At 37.4% G+C, this 24,459-nt stretch overlaps 1 pseudogene; it reads right to left on the minus strand.

The window, feature by feature from the left end:
* Nucleotides 1-3,058: 3,058 nt before the first annotated feature.
* LOC147005451 (small ribosomal subunit protein uS12 pseudogene) lies at nt 3,059-22,293 on the minus strand (annotated as a pseudogene).
* Nucleotides 22,294-24,459: the final 2,166 nt, after the last annotated feature.

Here is a 24,459-nt window from a genome sequence, read left to right on the forward strand (position 1 = left end):
AAACATTATGGAAAAAAAAAACAGAGTTTTCAAAATGGTGAACAAAACTGCCATTGGGATTAGCAATAACACTTCCCAAGGATATGGATAGATTTATGTCCAAGTCGTCTGGACCTGTGTTTATCCAATCTTAATATGTGTGACATCATCGAATGTTTCCAGCTATCTAAATGAAAGAAATTTGTCATTTCCTGTTACACGCATGGAAAATTAATGATGTTAAATAAATTAAGTCTGGAACAGAGAGATGAGTATTTTATGATCCATTTGTGTGTGTAAGCTGAAAGGTTGACCTTATAGAAGAGCATAGTACACTACCATAGGGCTTATCAGAGTCTAGGAGAATGTGCTGGGTGATGGAGACCAGGTAGTTAATAAATCAATAGGTTGGTTTTATAGAAGGAATAAATTCTAGAACTATCTTGACTAAGTTAATTATTTCAAAATAGTAGAATATTGGATGTTACACAAAATACACACACACACACACACAAACACACAGAGTTGTATCAGTATTTGGTAAGAAATACATAATATCATAATCTGATAATTGTGTAGTGGAAATGTGTACTAAAATTGTATACTTCAGTGATACATATGTGTCAATTAAAAATAAGGAAATACATGTAAATTCAATGAAGAAAAATAGATTTAAATACCGAGCTTTCTAGGAAAAGTTTAGAACTGAGTCTTTTTAATCTGTAGGTTTTCAAGTTGTCCTATTTATGCCATTTACATAAAATAAATTTTCCATTTGAGCTTACTGTCTTGTTATTGTTTTGAATTTGTTTTCTTTTTTCCTTTATTTAAGGTAGCATCATTCTGATTTCTTCTCTTAGCTATATGTGGAAGATCAGGTCTAGGATGCCCTGTGGATGCCAAAGTCCGTCCATCTGAAGCATGAATATGTCTTTATATTAGTTACCCAAAAGGACATTAATGGTATATACTCACTGATAAGTAGATATTAGCCAAAAAGTATAGAATACCCATGATACAACTCATAGACCATATGAAGTTTAATAAGAAGGAAGACCCAAGTGAGGATGCTTCAATTCGCTTAGAATGGGGAGCAAAATAATCACAGGAGGCAGAGGAAGGGGGACCTGGAAGGAAGAGGGGAGTGGAGAGGGGAATACGAGGGCAGGATCAGGTATGGTGGTGGTGAGACAGGAGAGAAGCCCAGAGAGCCAAGAGAATGAATGGAAACATAAAGTTGTTAAGGGTGGTAGAAAGGGGCAACCTCTAGAAAGTCCCAGAAACCTTGAATGTGAGAAGATCCTAGGACTAAATGGGGATGACCTTAGCCATAATGCCCAACAGTGAGTAGAACCAAGAGAGACCTTCTCCAGTAGGTAGACATGGCCCCCAGTGGAGGGATGGGGCCTGCCGTTGTTTCTGTCTAAAAGAAATGCAGGGACTAAAATAGAGCAGAGACTGAAGGAAAGGCCATTCAGTGACTGCCCCCACTTAGGATCCATCCTATGTGCTGGCACCAAGCCCTAAAACTGTTACTGATGCCATGCTGTGCTTCCAGACAGCAGCCTAGCATGTCTGTATTCTGAGAGGCTCTACCATCAACTGACTGAGACAGATGCAGATACTTACATCCAATCATTGGCTGCGGTCAGGGACCCCTATAGAAGAGTCAGGGGAAGGATTAAAGGAACTGAAGGGAATAGCAACCCCATAGAAAGAACAACAGCATCAACAAACCCAGATACCTCAGAGCTCCCAAAGATTAAACTGCCAACCAAAGAGCAGACATGGGCTGGCCCCTGGCCCCCTGGTAGGCATGTACCAGAGGACTTCCTCTGTGGGAGATGATGTGCCTAATCTTGTAGAAACTTGATGCTCCAGGGAAGAGGGATGCTGGGGGGGGGGGTTGGGAGGGGGGAGTGAGGGAGTGGGGGAATGAGAGGGGTAAGTGTGTAGGGGAGCACCCTCTCAGAGGCAAAGGGGAGGGAATATGGGGTAAAGAACTCTGGGAAGGAGAACAGAGAAGGGGGATCAATATTTGTAATGTAAATAAAATAATTTCGTAAAGAAAATTGCAAGAAAAGTATTTTCTGAGCATGAAAACATATTGATCCCCATTGAAAGAATAAATCTGAAATGGATATCTCAGTTAATATCCTAATATCTAATTAGTCCTAATAAAAGAGTTAATTTTAATTAATTTCAGACGAAGAAATCCATTTAGAGTAAGGTAAATCTCTAAGTGCACTGAACTTGGATTTTTTTCTAATTTTATGAATTTACTGTCAGTGAACTTTTTATCATTTTGCTATTAGCAGGGCAGAGAGCTGATTTTTCCTATGTCTTGAACCCTGGTTGAAATCCATCTTTATATATCATCTTATCTCATGAGTATGAAAGTATGATTGTATGTATGTATGTTTGTATGTATGTATATGTATTTATTGGGAGCCGATTTATTGGAATATAGTTAGCGTAGGAGTTACTATAGTCTCAGAATTGTGAAATTACTACAATGTTGGATCATGACTGCTCCTATAAAACACATCCTTTTCCTCCATCATGTGTCTTTCACTTTGTCCTGCCTCAGGGAACTGCAGGTCAACTCTGTCTCTGTTATCTACCTGTGCTAGGAGTTTCATGTCAGTGAAATGGTCACTATGTGCTGTGGCTTCTTTGACCTGGCACTGTGCTCAGGGTCTGTCCATGTTGTAATGAATTATCAGTACTTAACTCCTTCTTGCTACTGAGTAATGTTTATGTGATAAGCCAAACATTTTTATTTAACTATCACTTACTGGTTTCACTTTGGGCAATGATTAATAACATGGCTTTCCTAGTTGTGGTTACAATTGTTGTGATGAAATTCCAGATCTATATACCGTCCATCACTGAAGGAAGTGAAGACAGAAACTCAAGCAGGGCAGGAACCTGGAGGCAGCAACTGATGTAGAGGACATGGAGGGGTGCTGGTTCCTGACTTACTCCTCCTGGCTTGTTCAGCCTGCTTTCTTTCTTTTATTTTTTTTTTCAGAATATGAAAATTTATTACTGTAACCATTGTCAATTTTATGATTGATCATGGTCTTTCCTTCTTGCCTTTGTATAGAGCCAAAAGAGCTACATTGGCTAGTTTAACCACCTCAAAGCAGACACCAGGAGTATCACCTACAGCATGACCTTTTTGACCAAATCCAGCAGCCAGAAGTTCATCATTTCCCTCAATGAAGTTCAAGCAGCCATCACTGAGCACGAATGCTGCGATCTTCTTGCTGTTCTTAACGAGCTGCACCCTGGCAGAATTTGGCTGTTTGCCTCCAACCCCTACTTTTTCCAGCACAATTCCCTTTGCATGAGAGGCACCCCCAAATGGACTGGCCTTCGGGGCTATGCCCAAGTGGGCTTTCTTGAACTGTTTATCATGCCACTTCTGGTCTCGTCGGTGACTGCAGAACTTCCGGGCAGTTCGGAGACCACGACGCTTCCGCTTCCCTCTCTTGCCGGTGCCATAGGCCCAAGAGAAAGATCTCAGCCTGCTTTCTCATAGAACCCAGGAACACCAAGCCCAGGGATAGCACTACCCTCAATGGAATGGAACCTTCCACATCAATCTACATCCATCCCCAATCCGGAAAATAGCACCCTGGCTTGCCTACAGCCCGATCCTAAGGAGGGATTTTCTTAGTTAAGGTTCCCTCCTCTCAAATGAATCCAGCTTTTGTCAAGTTGACATAGAACTAGCCAGCACAATTGCTATAGACAAGAATAGCCTGCATACATTTTGATTTTCCCTTGAGAACTTAGGAACCACCGAGTCCTGTGGACACTGTTAGGCTTTTGAGCAGCTACACCTGCTGACATACCTTGTAAAACAGCTGGACTGTACTACGTGCCACCAGGGTTGTATGAGATTGACACTCCACACGGTATCACTTGTATGTGGGAAAGCTGCAGGCTCTGTCCCTTCTGGAGTGTGCCATCCACCCTGACTGTGTGAGTTTTAGCGTCTGCCATTAGTGACCAGTAAGCATCTAAGTGTCCTGTCTTTCCACAGTCATGATCTCTCTTTATAACCAATGTCACAACATAGCCACATAATGGCTTCCAGTTCTAACTCAGCAGTTCCTTCTCGAGTCACAGAAAAAAAACATAAGGAGTATATTTTAGAAGACAAAAACACTATTCCCACAAAAATAAGAAAACACAAAACAACGCCAGCTCTAGAAATCCACCACGGCTCAGAATAACACTAAAGCAGATTTACTAAACTCTATCCACTAAAAATGAACTGTTAAAGATTTCTTCCAATTTCTATTCCATGGATTCTTATAAATAATATTAGTTAACAATTTGTTTCCATAAAATATTAAATATTGGTCTTTTTTCTGTCAAAAAAAAAAAAAAACACTGTGAAACTTGTCTAGGGGAAGGAATTCAAATATGTTTTAATCCCTCCCACCTCATAGGACTTTCATCAGATCTTTTCAGCTCCACACCTTTTAAACATTTTAATTTTCCTTACCTAGTAAAAAGCCTAGTCATTCAAGGGCCCTGCTGCATTCCTGAAAGTGAAATAATTTCTGCCCTAAGTAACCATCTGCTTCCCACTTTCCTTCATCACCCGTGCTTCAGTTTTTAAAACTACTCAATCTTGAAAGCCTGTGAGATGGATCTCCGAAAATGGGGAAAATACATAGTGTTAGAACAAATTCCAACCACATCGCCTGTATCCTTGCTAGCCCAGTTTTGTCCTTAGAAATTCTTTTATTTTTGTTTTTAATTTTTGCAAAGAGAATTGCCTGTCAGAAGTACTTTTGCGCTGCTTGTGTGTCCTTTGTGCACTATGCTGGGATTATTCATTACTTGTTTCTAACTACAAGGAGCTAGTGCCTTTAAAACCGCACATGAGAAATAACATTACACCATTGTTTGGGAAAGTTTTACATCAACTTGACAGGGGGTAAAGCTACCTCTGAGGGGAGGGAAACTCAACTTACAAAATAGTCCATGAGATCTAGCTGCAGGCAAGCCTGGAGGGCATTTTATGAAACAGTGATTGATGGAGGAGGGCTCAGCCCCATGGGTTCTGTAAGAAAGCAGCTGAGCAAGCCAGTAAGTAATGAACACTCCTCATGGCCTCAGCATCAGCTCCAGCCTCCAGGATCTTTCCCTGTTTGAGTTCCTGTCCTTTAGTTTATAGGACTTCCTTCAAATGGTGAAAGAAAATGTGGAAGAGTAATTTCTTTCCTTCCCATTACGTTGGTTGTAGTGTTTTATCGTAGCAATGATAATCTGAGCTAGGATAACCATGAATCACTAATTTGTTATTGCATATGATATTTCCTCCATAAAATAACTCCAAGGTTATTAATTAATTTTCTAAATGAGAATTTTGGCAGCTCTCCCAAACTAAAGGAAACATTTATATTACTTATTACTAAAATTCTTTGTTGTTTACTTATTTACCTTTAGAGAAACTAACTTAAGATTTGTGATATCTAACCACCTTTTTACTGAAGTATCTGTAGACAGTTTATATATACATACATATATATATATACATACATATATATATACATACATATATATATGTGTGTGTGTGTGTGTGTGTGTGTATATGTATATACATACACACACACACACTTTCAAAGTTGTTTTTCTGATTAGTCATTTAACTGCATAAAATAAGTCTAATATGATTTCACTGTGCTATTTTATGTTAATATAGTATCAGATATTTTGCAAAATGTATTGAAGTTTTATAACTATGGATCCAAGTCACTAGTGTTCTTATTTCACTTACTAGTAAAGAGACTGATGCAGATATACAAAAAAACAGAAATTTAAAATAGCATATAGACAGCTTTCCTCGTTCCTTATTCCTATTTCATTCTCTAACTTTACTTAATTAAAATATTAACAATGAAAATTAGACAACAAATGCCTCTCGTACTTTTCTTTCTTTCTGCTTTGCTTTAAATAGAAGTTAAGGGTGGCTGAGGAGAAATTTATTTAGTCATCATACATGAAATAACCAAGAAACACCTAGTAGTAGCAGTGGGATAAGTAGTCAGTATAATAATGTGTGTTATTATACTGATAGGTCTTGATTACTCCTATAGTAATTATGAATAAATATCATTTTAACTATATATTTACCCATTTAAAACATAAATATGGGCAAAGTTATGATTCAAAGTTATCTCCAATGTATTTGTACAATTTGCTAGAATGGTTAAAATTGAGTCTCTCTTCACTTTATCTTTATTTTCTATATTGTGTATATGAACAAACATTTTATACACACATACACAACATACATATGTAGAAGGATAGATATAGATATAGATACAGATATATATATACAGATACAGATATAGATACATAGATACATAGATACACTTGGCCAAAGAATAGTAACATCTCAGTTTACTAATAAAATCCAAACTTACATCATTTTCCACCTTTCCTTATTTCACTCTAACCCTTCTCATGAACTACTTTCTCACCAACCTTGTTTCTTCCTCTCTGAAAATCAATGTCTCCTTTTCTTTGTCATTATATGTGTGTATGTGTATGTATATAGAGATAGATATGCACACACCTCCCCAAATATACAGGTATAACCTAAGTCTCTATGTTACTTGTAAGTATATGATTTCCGAACTTATCGCTTGATACTTGATAAGAAAGTTGAGTTCTTTTCTCTGGGGAACACTATTTTCCCCTGCTCAGCAGTTTGTAGTTGCCTGTAGATTTTGTGAAGGACTGAGGGCACAGGACATTTCCCCCATCCATGTTAACGTGTCATCCTTGTTCAGGTAATGTTTAGGTAGCCAGGTTAATGAGAATTGATATAGCTTCTCTGACATTTCTAGGAGGCACAATCTCACCTCAAACTTCCTGTTCTCTATCCCTTACCATCTCTCTGCCCTGTCTTTTGCCTTGATCACCGAGTCTTAGTGTGCAAGCTGTATTATAGATGTGTCAGTTGTGCTGAGAACAACACGAGGATTTGTCTTTGTATTTTGAGCAGTTTCAGTTTGTTGTAATTGTCTCCATCAATTACAAGACGCTTCTTTGATAAGGAATGAGAACTGAGTGTTTCTGTATGGATAAGGATACACGTTTAGAATGTAGATATGGATTGTGATGACTTAGTGATAAGGCAGTTGTAGATTTTCTTTCAAGAACCCATCACTTCACTAGACCTTTCCAGTACGGGGAACGGATTCCTTCTTCTTATGTAAGCCTTAAGTACAATTAGAAAGTTGAGGTGTCCATAAAGGTATTATAAATAATTGTTCTACCTTTAAGATTATTAGAGTTTAGAGACATCAAACCTGCTTAGAAGGTAGCTTTCCTTCACTTAGTGTCTGAAGCAACCAAAACCAGAACAAAACACGGAGAATGTGACACAGAGATGTCTAGAGAAACATGTCTGCCCTATAGGATGAGGGAACATTAGTGAAGGGGTTAGCCATGAACTTTACTCTCTTCTTCAGCATTTATCACACCAGAGAGCACAGACTTGAGTATTAGAAAGCTACCCACAACTTGGTTATTAAACTAGCGATCATCTCTGTTACAGTTTAGGCATGCATTGAAAATATATTATGGTATTAACACATGCATGTCTTATGTCTGGAAAGGCATTATTATAATTGACGTAAGATGAGTGTTTTTTTTCTTTAGGGTAAAGATGTATTCACTCCAAGAAAGGTTCTTAGCTTTTAGGGTAGTGTCTGCAGTACAATCTTCAGAGATATTTCCTTATTAAATTTAATTTACATGTTAGGCCAATCACCTAAATTGTCTTGCATTAATTTTGTGTTTTAAAAATGTAGATCTAGTAATGTACAGATTTATTCACACATTTATCTCATATAAGTTATATTTGAAGAAAAAAAAATCACGAATCCCATAGAATCCCATAGAAGGAGAAACAAGATTGCCTATGCATTGAACATACTTTGTTGCTGTTACACACAGAAAAGAAATGTGCTGACACAATTCTCCATGCCTTATTTCTTTCATTCAGTATTATGAGAGAGTTTACAGTAGGTGGTATATGAATCTCTTCATCATTATACCCTACAGAACTGAATATTGTGAGTAGAACCTAACTATGAGTACACTGAAGCAACAAAGAGCTAGGTCATTAATAACTGGATATCTTATGAAATATAAATTTTGAGTATCCCCCTTTTGATGAATACTTTTGTTATTATGTAACTGATTCCATTAGACACAGAAAATTGTATTCACTTTGATGTACATTTTCAGTTTTCCAGGCTAGCTCCCTGAGAGTTGGTTCTACTCCAATGTTTGATATTCCTTCTGTGTTTCCCTCCCTAACAGGAAAATAAACTGATCATTTTCATGTTGTATAGATATTTAGAGGACTACTTGTCAATGAACATTTTTATTAAATTTTTTGCTGACATAATTCCAGTCTAATACATTTTCCTCAGGGCCGGTGTAGTGCTGTGGCTTGATGCTTTAACTTGAGCTTGTTGGACTTTGTGGCATTGAATTCTGCCTCCTGACATACCAGCATTGGATGCAGCATGCTGTCTAGCAGATGAGCCCACTGCTTGTGCTTTCCCAGTAGAGGAAGAATTCCAGCAAGGCCTTCATGCTGGCACTTTTAGGATTCACACCAGCATCTAATTAGTCTTCAGCACATGAGAAGCACGGCAAACATGGTTTCTATTAAAGCTGGCTTTTATTTCCTCCATTTTGGTCGTCATCACATTCTGTGTCTCCATGATGGGTAAAAGAATGACTGAATGGTGGAGCTGGCCTAGCACACAGAATAGTCGACCACCCACATTGCAACAGCAAAGAAGAGAAGAAAGAGCCAAAAGGATTCATATGCTCACTGCCAAATTTGGACAGTTGATAGCTTTCTCCTTTTTTAGTTTTTTACAAATTTTACTCCTTTTTATCCTTTACGTTCTTGGAGAACAGATGACCAATTTAAAATGTCTACTTCCCAGTGTGATTATTTTTTGCCTAACACACCTGGGCCCTTATACTATTGTTCATCTTAGCTGATAGTTCATTGACCATGATTGTTTAATGCCTTCCCAGATAAACTCACCTGCCACACACCTCTTAGAGTGGGTCATCCCACATCAGTCATTAAGCAGTAAGAGCCCCCACAGACTTGGCCATAGGCCTGTCCGATGGAGGCATATTCTCTGTTGAAGTTATCTTTTCTTAGATTACCCTAACTTTTGTGAAGTTGACAAAAAAAGAAAAAGAAAAAAGAAAGCAAGACAGAGAGGCTATAGAGTTATAGAAAAAATATGTCTTAGAGTTCCCACATATCACCCAGACTGTAAGAGTTAACAAAAGTCAGCTATAAGAAAGGTGTTTTTAATTCCCAGAGTGATTGAGGAACTGTTGTCTCCCTTTAAAGTAGCATATAGCAAGAAAGAACTGATGGACCTGTCTCAGGCTTTGAAAGCTCTTATCGCAGAGATGTATCTTCAGCTCTCATAAAGATTTTTAAGTACTAGCAGCACTGAACTTGAAGACAAAAACTATCCAAAATAAAAGACAGACATTGAAAACACACACACACACACACACACACACACACACACACACACACACAGAGAGAGAGAGAGAGAGAGAGAGAGAGAGAGAGAGAGAGAGAAATTTGGACCATATTAGCTTCAACTATAGAGGGAGGTGACTGGGAGGATACACAGAGAGTCAGGAAATTGAACAGAGGTGTGTAGCAATGGGGAATGGAGAACAGGAGGTAGCCACCAGCAAGTCCCAGATACCAGGAAAGCAAGAGGCTCCCAGGACCCAAAGGGGATGCAATAAGCTGAAATGCTCAACAAAGGCACAGGGGAACCTGTAGAGACCATATCCAAGGTTAGGCAAGGCCCCCAGTTGAGGAATGGGGCCACCCACTCATCTCCGAATTCTTAACCCACAAGGACTCCTGTCTAAAGGAAATAAGAGACAAAGAGTAGAGACTGAAGGAAAAGCCTTTCAGAGGCTGCCCCACCTGGGGATCCATCCCATATACAGGCATCAAAACCAGACACTATTGCAGACAACAAGTAGTGCTTGCTAGCAGAAGCCTAATACAGCTTTCTCCTGAGAGGCTCTGCCAGAGCCTGACAAATACAGAGGAGGAGACTTGCCACCAACCATTGGACTGAGCACAGGGTCCCCAATGGAGGAGTTAGAAAAAGGATGGAAAGAGCTGAAGGGGTTTGCAACCCCATAGGAAGAATAACAATATGAACCAACCAGACCCCCTCCTCCAGATCTCCCAGGGACTAAAACACCAACCAAAAAGTATACATGGCTCCAGCTGCATAAGTAGCAGAGGATGGCCTTGTCAGGCATCAATGAGAAGAGAGGCCCTTGGTTCTGTGAAGGCTCGATGTCCCAGTGTAGGGGAATGCCAGCGTGGTAAGATTGGAGTGGGTGAATGGCAGAGCACCCTCATAGAAGCAGGGGGAGAGGAAATGGGGAAGGAAGTTTTCAGAAGGGAAACTAGGAAAGGGGATAACATTTGAAATGTAAATAAATAAAATATCAAATTTTAAAAACCAACCAACCAAACAAACAAAAACCAGAAAAATTGCTTGAGTCTGGGTCAATCCAGGTAATAGATTCTTATTTCAAGAAATCAAGAGAAGGGAGCTAGGAGAAAAGAAAAACGATCAAGAAAAGAATGGAAAATGGTAAGTTGTGAGGTTTCTTTTAAGCTTAGAAATGGAGCTGGAAGAGATGGTCCAAAGGACCAGAGTTCACTTTCCAGCACTCATGGTAGGAGGCTCACAAATTCTTGCAATTCCAACTTCTGATCCTCATTGGCACCTGCATTCCAGAACATTTACCTCAACGTATATGCACACACATGCCTACATATGCACATAAATGCCCACTTAAAAGTAGTATAAATCATTTCTTTTGAAAGCTTACAAATGTGTCATTGGGTTAACCTTTAATTAAAACAAAAACAATTTAAAGGACTATATTAAAATCCTCCCAAATTAGATGGAAAACTGTAAACACATAAATTAAAGTAGCTGATTAAGCATGTATGAGAGGTAGTCAAAGGATGATTCCTATGACAGCACGTAATAATAGAATTACTCGAAATTATTGGCAAAATTGAGCATAGAAATCAAGAGCCAGCAGCTGAACTACTTTTCAAAGCAGTAAAGTGAGTGGAATGGGACCAGAAAGGGGGAAATTATCAGTATAGAATTCTCTACTCAACTAATATCTGTCAGCACAAAGGCAGAGAGAAGATTTTTGAAACCTAGAAAAGAGAGTTTGTATTCAGCAGGCGGATAGCATCGGTAATACTGGAGGAAATCTGCTGTGCTGAAGCAAATTTCGTGCTAGCTGTACGATTCCAGATAAAAATATGGTCATGGTTTGTAAAGAGGAAGAACAATAAAATTATATTGGTACAGATATAGGTACACGACCAAATCTGACCAATTCCATGTTGAACGAAAGCAAATGTTTACTGAAACAAAGAGTATTGTGGACTCACACACCGAGGATGCAGTGACTGGGAACCTGTAGCGTTGGATCAGTGCTCAGAAAGACTTGAGCCGCCCCAAAATACAAAAACAAACAAACAAACAAATAAAAAAGAACCCCCCCCAAAAAAACAAAAACCCTAGTTAGTTTTTTAAAGCTAGTACAGAAAAATTCTACCCACCAAACAGTAAAACACTCCACAAAATGTCCTCAATCAAAGTAAGTGACATGGGATGTTTGCGACTCACTTTTCCAGTGTGGGCACGCGGTTCTTACTGAATGGCAGCTTCCCAGTGTGAAATCAAAAAGAAAATTTGCTGAGTCACGTGACCCAAACTCAGAAAGACAAAAATACCCATGTTCTCTCCCGTATTCACACCCAAGCCTTTAATGTCTACTTGTATATACGTAAACAGGTGTATGTGTGGGTAAATTCCAAATTCTAGAAAGAAAACCCCAAAAGGGTAACATGAGTTGGTCAGGAATGATGGAGAATAAGCTAAAAAGTTGCGGGGGAGGGGGTGGCGGGTGTTGCTACATGGAGAGAACAGGCTGTTGCGAGAGAGGCAGACAGAGAATCACAAAAACACATGCTACTTGAAAATGTCCTGTCTAGTACACTATGTCCTATCTAAAACATTATACACTGATTTAAGGAAAATCAGTGTAAAAAATACATATTTTAAAAACAGTGCTCTGTAGGGTTCCCAATGAAGGAACTATAGGAAGGACCCAAGGGGCTGAAGGGGTTTTGCAGCCCCGTAGGAGGAACAACAATAAGAACCAACCAGTACCCCCCAGAGCTCTCAGGGAGCTCTAAACCACCAACCAAAGTGTACACATGGTGGGACTCATGGCTATAACTGCATATGTAGCAGAGGACGGCCTAGTCGGTCATCAATGGGAGGAGAGGCCCTTGGTCCTATGAAGGCTCAATGCCCCAGTGTAGGGGAATTCCAGGACAGGAAAGCGGGAGTGGGTTTGTAGGTGATCAGGGGAAGTAGGGATGGGATAGGGATTTTCGGAAGGGAAACCAGGAAAGGGAAAACATTTGAAATGTAAATAAAGAAAATATCTAAATACAAACACAAAAACCAAAAGTACAGTGCTCTGGAGTTTCATTTATGCCGTTCTCCTGTTTGGTCGCATGGGGGCAATGTAGCTCCAGGAACAGCATTTGCAATCGCGGCTGGAAAACCCAGGGAAACAGGAGCTGGTTTTAAATCAGAAAATGCTTCCACAGAATTCTCAGATCACATAGAGAGAATTTTGATGCTGCGGGACCTTGTAACTCAGAGGGAAGCTTCCAATCTCATATTCAGCTTTCTACAATCCACACAGGAGGTAGACGAAGGGAGTTGATGACGACCCTTAATTCATCTTCATAAAAAATCTATCTTCATAAAATACTAACTCCGCAAAAATCCCAAAATGAAAGACTGGAGAGACATTCAATAATTCAGAAGAAATAGACATATCATTAAAGTACCACTTCATAATATGCTAAGAACATCCTGAAATGGAAATAAACTGCAAATGATGCAAAAAGTATGTTAGTGAGTTCATATTAAATTATGAAAGATAATAGAAAATATTAAATAAATTGTGACAAATAAATAAAAGAGCCCTTAAAATAAATGAAATTAAGTGAATATTTTATCATCAATCTCTCTTAAGAAGAGTATCAAGTGTATTTTTTTTAACTCAAAGAAATATGTTAGAAGTTGGTAAGTTAAAATGTAAACTATATCTGTCCATAGTCTTAAGACAGGTCTTTTGGGTCTTATACAATTTTTTGAGAATCAGAGACAAAGAAAATATCCTATCCATACACAGCAGTGTACTACAGTTTTAATACTGTGAACACAATGCACGACAACTTAAGGACGGAAGGGTCTAGTTTGGCTCACAGTCTGAGGGTCCAATGCACAACCAGGGCAAACACAGCAGCAGAAATACAAGGCAGCGGTCGGTCTCACTGCATCTGCAGTCACAAAACAGGGCACAGGGACCACCGATACTCAGCTTTCTACCTTTCACTCACTGGAGGATTCCAGCCTATGGCATTGTGGGTCCTGTCTGTAGTGAGGATAGCTCTGCTCGCCCAATCTACAAACCCCTTATGCACACTCACACTTTTGTTTTCCTGGTGATTCTGGGTCCTGTCACTTCAATAATCGGCATTAAGAATTACAAGCAGAAAAGAGTAGAGAAATTAAAAGTCCATTGCTGATTTGGAGCCAGAGAGCGGGGTTAATGGGACAAAGCACTTTCTGGGCAAACTAGACAACCTCAAATCAGAGCCCAGGACCTATGTAAGAAGATAAATGCTACAGTATTCATCTGCAGGCAGTCTCAGAAACAAGAGAGACCTTGCCTCTAATAGGGTGGAAAGTGAAAACTGACTCCCTGAATCCATACTCTGCTGTGCACATCCACACTGTAGTATGCATATCACACACACATGAATATATATATGTATTTATATATATACATATATATATATATATATATATATATATATATATACACACACACACACAAAACAGTTAACTTTAAAAGACACCATGCAATTGAGAGGGAGCAAGGAAGGATATATGGGAAGGTTTAGAGGGATGAAAGGAAAGAGAGTAGTGGCTAATTATATAATAAATTAAATAATAGTAATAATAAACAAAATCACAGATATTCCACCTTATCCTCTGTACAGTCTTGTTTTGATTTTCCCAATATTCACTACAGCAGGTCAGTTTTCGGTATTTATATATAAACAGAAAAGAATATGAGGAGAGGGAATTCTTTACTGCTCCTATAGATATTATGGGAGAGCAGAGAATTCAAGGGAAAGTTATAAAGGCATCACTCTAGTGCTGTATCAAATATCTTGTGTTATTGGGAAGAATAGAATGAAAATAAATAAATAAATAAATGAAAGATCTTGAAATTCATTTGACTGCCCCATCACAGTAATGACCACAGAATTGGAATATTGTTTTACTGTCAGGAGAATGATGTGACAACAGCTTTCCTTACGATTGACAAGTATCGCAATTGCTCAATACTAATATCTACAATAAAATAAAAATAAGAGAATATTGGTACACATGAAATGGTTTTCTCTGGCAATACTCATTCTAGTTCCAAAAGGGATACCCTACCTTCTTCTGGCCTCCCCAGACACCATTCCAGTGGGACACAGACAAATATAGAGGCAGATCAGATATACACATTTAAAAAAAAAAAAAAGGTTTCTTAGCTCTTCCACCATGTGAATACAAGCCATCTATTTCTAAAAACACAGTCTTAGAGATTTTAGCCTAAAGAACTGTGAGATGTAGATTTCTTATACACTTCCCGGTCTGTGGAATTTTATGTAACATCTACATAAGAGGCAACATTTCAAGCTATATTTAAGATGTAATGTAATATTATGCCCTGATTCTATTAGATGTAAGCTAATATTATGTTTTACTATGAATGAATCTTTAAAAATATAATCATTGAATTTTATGAAAATTCTGTTTCATGGGGCTACTTGTCTTCCTCGGTATCAGTCCTCTTTCTCTTGTGTTTACCCACTGTGCTGTGCCTGCAGCAAGGATGCTTAGGAGAAATGTTACAGGTAAACAAACCCTTGCTATTATTTCTACTTTGTGGCCAATGTACTTGATGTATTCTCTATACTTAAGAAGAAACAAGTTTTGATTATTTAGGCTATATAAAATATTTTCTTTCAAGAAGGAAAGTGCTTTTGAAATTATTTTATTTTTATCAGTCAATCGTGAGTTTTAAATGCTGGAAGGTTAAATTCTCAGTTTGTGTTCAGTGTGGAGAAAGGTAAATGGTTTGGCTTAGGATCAAACGTCAAAATAATAATTTCTCCTTGTTTTGTTATTTCAATAGAAAAATTCAACAGTTCTTCAATTTCCATTTTTATATCAGGAGTGAAGGGCAGTCAGCAGAGAACTATGGATGGGCACTGCCACAAACCTTAGCTACGCAGCTCCTGATTCCTGCTAGAGGGGTCCTTGTGCAATGCTGTATATTATTACTCTAGGCATGATATGTAATGGATAGAAAAAGAGCCTAGTTGTCCATCCACAGATAAATGGATACAGAAAGTGTGCTATGCCTACACAATAGGATTTATTCCATCTCCAAAGAAAACTGAAATCGTGACACTTGAGGGGAAATGGATACAAATGGGGTGCTAATTAGAATAGGCCAGATTAGGGATGATGATTGCTACATTATCTTTCAAAATTATATGTGTCCCTATTGCAAATTTCAGTGGATGGAGAGGTGAGGAGAGGAGAATATGAGAAGGGAAAACATAATCAGAATATATTGTATGAAAAAATATTTTGAATTCAGTGTAAAAATAAAAACAAAATAAAATTGCACTTATTGATATTTTTTGGTGTCTATAGGTGTCTGTGCATTTGTTCCTGCTACGGAACTGCTGTATGGTCAGAGGACAGCTGCAGGAGCTGATTTTCTTCTTCCATCCTGTGGATGGGGATGGAACCCGGGTCATTAGCTTGGTACCAGATGCTCTCATAGGCTGAGCCATCTCTCAGCACAAATACTACATTTTCTTTGTCATTCAAATCCCAGACCCTGATCTTATATGTGTGTGTGAGTGGAGATTGTGAAATTAGAAAGACAACCATAAAGGAGGATTATGAGATATCAAGGATGAAGAAAAGGAGAAGAACAAAAAGCAAAAGAAAGAGCTGAGCTAATTGTACCATGAGGGTGAACTGGGGATTTGGGAAGCCAGGAGGCCAGTGAAATGGGGAGAAAAGGAGCTGGCTAGGATGCAGAAGAACAGAGTGCATTTTTAAATGCCATGATAGGACCTATTACTTTTTATAACACATAGAACTTACAAGCTAACTCATAAAGACCAAGGTAATAAATGGTGGATTTGAAAAGTCTGCCCTTCCTCAGCCATGGACTGGGTCAAATGAAGAGAGCTTGTAGATATGAAGCTACTCTGTTCTCCACGAAGGCTAGATAATAAAATGAGTAAAACCGCAATCCAAATACTCTATAGCCACAGTGATTTTATCATTAAACAATTAGAAAAAAAAAATAATCAAAGTGGTAGCATTAAAAATTCACAAAATGTACTTTATGATTTTCATTTTTTAAAAAACCTGGTTATACATTTTCTCTTAAATACTGTTTAATGCATGTGATTTCTATTGATCAATAATCTTTCAAGTGTGTAGTTTATATCTATATCTATATAGATATTTTATCAACTTATCTATAGACAGATAGATATGAGATACTAGAGGGTGATAAGCTAATGGCCAGTGTCAACTTGTCACTTGATACTTTCTAGAACCCTGAAGACATTTTTTGGTACACCTTCTCTGGGGGCTGTTTTTATCCTGCCTGTGAGGGGCAAATTGACCATTTAAACTCTTTTATTCATGAATGCTGATTTCTGTAGTGAGCATCACTTGTGCTAAGGTTAACTTGATCCAGGCAGTAAAACATCAGGGACTTTGTGATCCCTTGGGATTCTTTTTCTCTTTCCTACCAGTTCAGTCTCATGAAGCAAAGACTCTGGCACTCATTTCCTGACAAAGTCAATGTCACTCTACTCACAGAAGTGTTTCCATATACTGGGATTAAGGAAAGCCCAGTTAAGTATAATTGTTAGATATATTTTATTTTATTTTGGAAACTAGCTTATTAAACCAGTAATTCATGAAATATGCAAAATGTTGATGGCATTCTGCACATTATAGGTTGTGCATAATGATCTCTTTGATAATAGTTTTTCTTATCTTTTGAAGAAAACATATAATGCCCTTGTATTTTTTTTTTTTTTACTTTACTGGTGATTTAAAATAGCAACCCTGAATCATTCATTAGTTTCATAAGAAATAATGCAGAAACAGTTATCTGTGTCCTGCAGGCAACGAGGAGCTCAGAATAATCAAGCAGGTTGGAGACACGTGATCCTGCCTAATTTTACCACTAATCCCTTTTCACAACCTCCTGGATAATTCCCCTTCATTCCTGGCTTTAATTGCTCACAGACCCTATTCTTCTCAGCCTCAAAAGACATGCAAGGCAGTTTTGAGAGCATGAAACTCCAATTTCTCATTTCCTCTTATATACATTAAAATTCGTTTTCCTGTAATATTGCAACAAGGGATAAGAAGTAAAGGATAGATTATACACTAAACACCACATTCTCAGAAAATGAACTATTATCTAAAAATAAAATTTGTAAGCACAGTTGTACACATCTTGCCTTCGTTGGTGACATAATAATGACCTTGAAAACAGATCTACAAGGACAAGCCAAAAGTGAAGTTAAAAAAAAAAATGAGGTTACCGAGGCTATTATGTTGTAATACATCCATTTTAAAAATAAATTGAAGTTCCAAAATTGAAAACGAGCATTTGACAGCTTTCCTCTCCATATGAATATATAAACTAGATGCATTTAACTTATCGGGGCTGACACAAAGGAACTAGATGTCACCTTGGAGTGAATATGTCCACTTTGTTTTAAATTTCTGTAATGAAAATTTGTCATTAAAACCTCCATTTCACTAATGGCATTGTGTCATTTGTCCATAAGCAAAGTACTTTTAGACATTGCAAATGGCTTCCTTATGGCCTACTCCATTCTAACGCCTTCATGGTGAGTAGGTTTTAATTCCTGTCATCTGGAATAAACTCCATGTGGCCATGTGCCACCTCTTTGATTCTTCCCATCCCCACCTCATCACTGTTTTCCCTGAGACACTGCTCTCTACATCAAAACCCGAGTTAGATACTAAGTGTGAGCTGAAGAGGTACTCACACAGACTTGTCTTTTTCCTGTGAAAACTGTCTTATCTTAATATCTTTTCATTAACTTTAAGACCATGGTATCCTTGAGGAGACAGAGGGTGAGACACCTCTCATTGTACACAGCTCTTTCTGCATCAGGCATCCACTCACTAAATATACAGACCAGCACACATTCTGATGATATTTGCTCAAATGTAAATTTAAATAATTGAAGATACACTTTATAAATTAAATGGCTCTGGTCAACACATCCTTTAAAATAATGCTGCTTTTATTAAACAATTCAAGTACAAATTCATCTTTAATATTTTATCAATGAACATTTAGTTTTCACAGTATATATATATGCATATATACATACCTCTGTGTGTGTGTGTGTGTGTGTGTGTGTGTGTGTGTGTGTGTGTGTGTGTGTTATGGTAAAATAAAATTAAAATAGGAAAAAAATCATACAAGAGGCAATGTAGACTTACTTTAGTTATGTATTAACAAAGCCCTGAACATCCACCCTGGGTCTCTCTCAGTGGTCAGTGGTTAAAAGCATTTATTTTTGCTGAAGATCTAGGTTTGTATCTCAGCTCTCACCTAATTTCAGTTTCAGGGGATCTGAAGCCTTCCTCTGACCACCATGGGCACCAGGCACATATGTGGTACACAAACACACATGCAACCAAGAGACTCATATACATAAGATAAAATAAATGAACCTACAAGAAGTAAAAATCTAAATAGACTTGTAATTGTAAACTATTTCTTTGTAATAATATCACAAACTATGAATACTTTGATTATAATATAAACCCAAAAGCCATTTTGAATACACATAACAAATCATGCTTATTAAATAAAGTTTTAAAATAAAATTTAGGATATGAACATTGAATTTTAAATTTATGTATAATCTCTATATTTTCTATTTTCCCAGGAACGATGAAAAATATATGTGAATATGTGTATATTTTCCCTTTTCTTACTCAAGAAAGTAGTACTGCTACATTCTTGTTTTCTGATCTGAGACTCTAATTTTTATTTTTATGTAAGGTCTTGTCATGAAGCCAATATGTTACTTAAATTCACAGCAGTTTTCTTGCCCCTCAGCTTTCCAAGAGCTCAGATTGCAGCTATGAACTTTCCACACTGGCTGACATTGTCCGCTCTACAGTATGTTCTTAGCTTCCTCATCAAATGGCCTTTGCTCACAGTCAACACGAAGGCTCAAACTCATGCTCAGAGGTCAGAGCTCTCCTGCTAACGTCCTGTAAGCCAACATGAAATGCTACTCTCGACATCATGTGTCTTTTTCTAGAACATAAATCACTTATCAATGAAAGGCTCACCATCACTCCACTGTCAAATGTTTCATATCCCGGCCTCTCAGATTGTTAATGCTTTTTAAATCAATTTCAAAAATACACAAACAAATATAAATAATTCTTCCCTTTTGTAAATGCATCTTCTGATTTCATTTTTAATGACTCATTTAATTTAGAGAATCAGTTGTAGGAAATATGATTATGGCACTAGTCCAAAATGGTAAATATGTTTCCTAAAATGTATTTGAAAAGAAGTAAGAAAGAACACATATTGGTGAATACTTAAAAGGCATAAAGATAATTTATATGCATTTATTTTTTGATGCTTTTATCATGGAGAAATGTAAATATCTCCTTTTACTCAGATTTTAAAAAGTATTTCATTCATTTGAAATGTTAATTATACCATTTTCCCCTCTTCTTCCTCCTTCTAAACACTCCCATATATCCCTTCTTGCTCTCTTCCAAATTCATGGCCTCTACGTACCATCATTTGTTTTTACATACATATATTTAAATGCATGTATATGTATATTAGTAAATATATAAATATACCTTACTCAGTATATATAATATTACTTGTATATATGTTTGAGGGGCTGACAATTTTAATGATTATATAAATTAATACAACTAATCTTGGAGAATGTACAATTTTATTACAGAATTATTTCTGTGTTAAACCAATTTTACTTCTTACTCTATGATGTAAAGCCTGGCATTGGTATTATAAAAATTGCATATGTTTCTAAGAAACTAACATATATTTTTTAAGTTAAATAATCTTTGATTCATGCTGGACAGTGGTGGTGCATGCCTTTAATCCCAGCACTTGGGAAGCAGAGGCAGGTGGATTTCTGAGTTCCAGGCCAACGTGGTCTACAGAGGGAGTTCCAGGACAGCCAAGGCTATACAGAGAAACCCTGTCTCAAGAAAAAAAAGTAATAATCTTTGACTCCTCTGTAAGTATGCATTTTTATAATGTAGATTCAATATACTATACCTAAAGCTAAAAGGAGACTTACCTCTTTTAGTAAGCATAAACAGACTATCCTAAAATGAGACTGTTAATGCCTTTGAGTTCCAGAGGCCTTTGGGATGTGCTGATCTGATTCTTCTCTTTTAAAGGAAATACTTCCGATTTAGAAGTAACTTTTATTTTCACTGGGTCCTAGTTGTCGGATTGAATTGCATTGAATTTACAGTCAGTATGCATTAATTTACATCAGATGTTCTATAATAAATATTTATAAATCTCTCTTTTCAGCATTTATTCAACCTTCTCAGTGTGCTTATGTTGGAAATGAGAGAAACAATGGCTCTTTCATTTTCTCAGAGGCGCATTTGAGCAATAAGCTTAAAGTTTATTGACACTTTACACAAAATAATAACACATATGCTCTTATTCATTTTTTAATTATTGGACTATCAGCCATACTGATGCTCTCAGCCACACTTCAGTAAACTTAATGTCAATCACAACCTGCTTCCAAGGCTCCAGGGTAGATTTCTCCTCAAATTGATAATTAGTAGACATGCATAGAGTATGGATCTGAGTTTCCAGGAGAGGACACAGTAAGTATATTAGGATAATACCAAGTGAGTAGATTATAATAAAAAAAATAGCCAACTGGAATAAAGACTAGAGCTAAAAGAAAGCAATCATTTAAAAAATTCTTTCAAAGTAATAGTTCAATAATCTAATTGTCACTATATGAAAATATATTTCTTCAATATGACAAAAATGCACAATGCATAGAACAATATTTTGTCACCAAACTGTGGTCTATTCAATTCTAATTTCAATTAATCCATACTTAATTACTTAGATTTCAAATTTTTCCAATTAAAGATCCTACTCAAAGTGCTTTTAGTGCCTGATTTTTACTCCCTTTCAAATTCCTAAGACAGCTTCACCAAGAGAAGTAAACTGTACCTTCATGTTGTAATGTAAATCCAGTGTCACGAAAAAAAACCCTCACGTACTGACCCTACAATTTAGTCAATTAGAGTGTGCTTAGAAATTGATAGATGTTAGGCGGCTTACAAAAGCAGTAGAGACAAGAACATTTACTGTTCAGTAGAAATCAAGCATGTATTCACTAATCCAAACTGACAGTCCCAGTAATCACATAGCAGCTATTCACTGTTTCGGTAAATGCTCCTGAACTGACAAAGGGAATAATCTGAGGTGTGACCTGAAGCTTGTGGCTGGCCACAGACATTGGGGGAGAGGCAAAGAAGGTTATGTTAGCTGCAGTGACTTAAGACATTGATTACCAGGAGTCTCCACAGGGTAAGAATCTGTCTCCAACAAGACAGCCCCTATTTCAGGCACTGACTATAAACTCAGGTATCTGCAGAATATCTGTACCTCAGATGACCCTGTTACAAATGTGCAGCTCTCTACACAAAACTCAAGTTATCATGATTCACTAGAATGACCCTCTGGATTCAGAAAGTGCTATATTAGTGATTACAGTCCAGTTCTATCGAAATACAATATAAAACCAGCAAAAGCAAAAGAAGGAGGCCTCAGAGGGATCAGATTCAGTTTATTCTCTCTCTACCTCCAGAGATCAGTCCCGTAGCTCCTCAGCACACTGATGCTGGCGTGGAGTCTTCGGAAGCAGAAAATATCCATGGCTTTTACTTTTTCCAACATTTGTAGTCTACCTGAAGGTCAAACTTACAGCATATGGTTAAGGTACCAAACTTGTAATTAAACACTCATAGTCAACATCATACTTGTATAAATTCTCTAGATACCCATCGAGAGAATCTCTTGTGCACTGTGTGAAAGTATCACCTGTCAGTAAAAAGCTGATGGCCTATTAGAAAAGACAGGAAATAGAAGGTGAGAGTTGCAGTACAGAGATTGGAACTCTGGGAGTGAGTTAGGCATGGGGGATTTACCATAAGGATCTGAAGAAAGGATGTATGACCTGAGGAGAGGTAACCAGCCATGTGGCAGACACAGAAATGTATAAGTGGGATAATAAGATAAGAGCTAGTCAGGAAACAAGCCCAAGTGTATGGCCTAGGCACTTATTCATAAATATTGTCTCAGAGTCATTATTCTGGGTCTCAGTTGGAAAGTTTGAGGTTACATATAACTGTCATAAGTTATCTTTTAGTATAAGTTCAAGGTTGGTCCTAGAAATGTACTCTGAATGGTAGACACACTTAATATCTATTTTTTACAATTGATACATATTCAAATATATTAATATACACCTGTGTATATGTATGTATGTGTAAGTGTGTATGTGTGTATGGGAGGAGAGAGGGGGTAGGGAAAGTGAAAGAGGGCTGTGGTTTTGCTTCTCTCAGCATGACCTTTCAGGAATCAAATGTTACTTCAATCATTTTGCTTTTATTCTAAAGGAAAAGACTCTTCCATATATATTTAAAAAAAGAGTTTGAAATTTTCACACATGCTTGTAATGATTTTTGATCTACTGTGCTCCCATTTCTTACCCCAATTCCTTCCTTACCCTCTACCACATTCCTCCCCCAACTTCATGTAATGTTTAGGTTTTGTTTTTATAGCCATTAAGTTTACTTGGTGCTGTCTGAGTCTTTAAGAGCATGGGACCATCTGCTGGAACATTTTTCATTAACTTATGTCTATTTCCTAAGAATGGTGCTACATTCAATAACCTTGTAAGACTAAGTGATATATATGCTATGTGTTTCACAATTATTTATAATGTCCAATTCACATCAACTAATGAATTAAACTTCAGAAGAGTGTACCAAAATGTGTTGATTTATAAAAGTACTTTTATTTCAGTAGATATAATTGTTATCTCCAAGACTTACTGCTGAATAAGCTCAACTTTTCTAGTTCTCTCTGAACTCTGGCTGGCTAGTTCAACTTAGCTCTTCTGGCTCAAACTCATCTCCAAGCTGACTGACTCAATCTGACTTCCCTCAGCTTTTCATTCAATTGTTCTGCTTGGCCTCAAACAAACACTGGCTCAAAGTCCACTAAGTGGAAGTAAGAGCCCAGGGCCACTGAGATCATAGCCCTTAGACTAGAATCTACTACTGTTCTTTGAATAGACCAGCATACATTCATTCGTATCTTTCCTTAAGACATTCTAAATCTGTGTACCCACAGGTGAGCGTATACCACTCATCAAGAAAGAAGCAACCGCCCCCTGTTTTTTACAACAAATGGAGACCATCAAAGAAAATCTTAACTAGACACAAGGTAGGGATCTTTATCATAGCTTCTGCATAGGAAATACCAGAAGAGTGGCAGACATGATTATAATAGCCATAGTTCCAGGAAAATCTGCTGTGACATATTCTCTCCTAGAAATAGCTGTATAAACAAGACCAGAACAATGACAATATCAATGGACATGTTAATGTCAAAAGGGATTTTTTTTTTTTTACCCCTACACAAAAATCTGTAGGCAACTAATGAATGGTAGGAGAAGAGAAATTTGACTTTCCCAGGGATGGTTCCTTTACTGGTTGTCCAATGCAGAGGATCTACCTTGAAACCACATTCACACAATGACAAAAATGGACTCAGCAGTATGTGTATGCGTAAGCATAAGTGTATGCATATGCGTATGTGTATGCGTATGTGTGTATATAACAAAAACATTCAAGGAGAAACAACGCAGAATGGAGGGCATGAGATGGTTTTTGAGAGAGTATCTAGGATTTTCTAGAGAAAGGAGTAGTTTAGATGAAGGGGCAGTGATATAATTCTATTTCCAATAAAAACAAACAAATAAAAAAGAATTAAATACGTATAGTCAGGATAGACAGAGTTAACAGGGTCAGTATG

This window comes from Mus caroli, unplaced genomic scaffold (assembly GCF_978045245.1).
Source record: "Mus caroli unplaced genomic scaffold, Mus_caroli_1 scaffold_3, whole genome shotgun sequence".
In the NCBI taxonomy this organism is placed as follows: domain Eukaryota; kingdom Metazoa; phylum Chordata; class Mammalia; order Rodentia; family Muridae; genus Mus; species Mus caroli.